This window comes from Gossypium arboreum, chromosome 8, assembly GCF_025698485.1.
Source record: "Gossypium arboreum isolate Shixiya-1 chromosome 8, ASM2569848v2, whole genome shotgun sequence".
Taxonomy (NCBI): domain Eukaryota; kingdom Viridiplantae; phylum Streptophyta; class Magnoliopsida; order Malvales; family Malvaceae; genus Gossypium; species Gossypium arboreum.
In genome coordinates, this window is record NC_069077.1 from 24,419,655 (window position 1) to 24,421,417 (window position 1,763).

The 1,763-nt window shown below is 36.8% G+C and overlaps 1 non-coding gene across 1 annotated transcript; it reads left to right on the forward strand.

Moving 5' to 3' along the window:
- Positions 1–619: 619 nt before the first annotated feature.
- On the forward strand, positions 620–726 carry LOC128279622 (small nucleolar RNA R71). The gene has a single exon (XR_008269821.1). It is a non-coding gene; the product is annotated as a small nucleolar RNA R71 (small nucleolar RNA).
- The last annotated feature ends 1,037 nt before the right edge of the window (positions 727–1,763 follow it).

Here is a 1,763-nt window from a genome sequence, read left to right on the forward strand (position 1 = left end):
CTTATTGATTCTTAAGTGCTGTCTCAGTATTCTAAAAATGAGTTTCTAATACTGAGATAAATTTTGTTAGCATCTCTTTAAGGTTCGGCTTCTTTTCCTGCTGGTAGGGTGGTTGTTGAAAACCAGGGGGATGTTGTGGCCATTGATTTCATTGGCCACCCCATAAGAAGTTGGGATGGTTCCTCCAACCTGCATTATAAGTGTTACTGTACGGGTTATTTTGAGGTCTAGAATTATTGTTACCCATATATTGAACTTGTTCCTCCTTGGTGCCAGGGTTGAAGGGTGGAAAATCTGGGTTTTGCATTCCTCCATTTGAAGCACACCTCATCATTGGATGTACCTGAGTAGAACCATATAAATCATCAATCTTTTTATTTAAAAGTTCTACATGGTTTGATAGCATAGTGACCGAGTCGAGGTTGAAAACACCAGCTGCTTTTGTCAACTTTTTCTCATGACTTGCCACTGATAGTTATTCAGTGACATTTCTTTAATAAATTCATAAGCCTCTTCAGGTGTTTTGTTGTTTAAAGTTCTACCGGCGGCTGTGTCGATGAGTTGTCTTGTTGAGGGGTTCATACCATTGTAAAAAGTCTGAACCTCCAGCCATAGAGGTAGCCCATGGTGAGAGAACCTTTTTAATAGGTCCTAGTATCTCTCCCATGCATCATAGAGTGTTTCTAAATCCATCTACACAAAAGAAGAAATATCATTCCTTAATTTAGCCGTTTTAGCCTGCGAAAAGTATTTAAGCAAAAAATTTTCGGTCATTTGTTCCCAAGTGGTGATCGATCCTCGTGGTAACGAGTTCAACCACTGTTTAGCCTTATTCCTCAATGAAAAGGGAAATAACCGAAGACGAATGACATTTTCAAAAATGCCATTGCTTTTAAAGGTGTCGCAGAATTCCAGAAAATTTTCCAAAAGAGTGTTTGGATCCTCGTCCTGCAAACCATCAAACTGAACAAACTGTTGTATCATTTGAATCATGTTAGGTTTCAGTTCAAAATTATTTGCAGCAATAGCAGGTCTAACTATACTCCATTCAGCTCCTGTTAAACTAGGTTTAGCATAATCATACATAGTACGAGGAGCAGGATCCTGATTTACTGGGTTTGCAACAGCCACAGGAGGTAGCAGATTATTATGATTATCAGCCATCTCCTCGGTTGTGGTTTGAATATCGTCCTCTTGCCCTTCCTCTATGTATTGTAGACTTTGCCTTATCTCTCTTCGGTTTCTGCGAGCTGTGCTTTCGATCTCACTATCAAAAAGTAGAGGTCCTGACGGGTTTCTTCTAGTCATAAACTATAAAAACCTGCCAGAAGTAAATAAAAGAAAAATTTAATAATTTAAGAAAAAATAAATTTAAATTGCAATAAAAATAAATGGCTAAAGTAATAATTAAGTGTTCCTAAACTTGATGCGCGTGATAAGTTTTATATTTATGATTGATCGTACTTGAAAACTAACTATTATCACGATAAAGGCAAGTGCACCTATCGAACAGTAGTATAGCTTATAGCAAGACCGGGATGTCAAACCCACAGGAACTAAAAGTACTAGTATTAACCTTCTTTTTTTTATCTAGCCTAAAAATAAAAGGATTTGTTTTATCTAAACTAATTAACTAAAATAAGAATGCACAGGAAGTAAATTGGGGAAATACTTTCGGGAAAACTGATTGATTTGGACAATACCCAAGGGAAAATCCACCTAGACTTCACTTGTTATTTGACTCTGAATTAGATGATTTATTC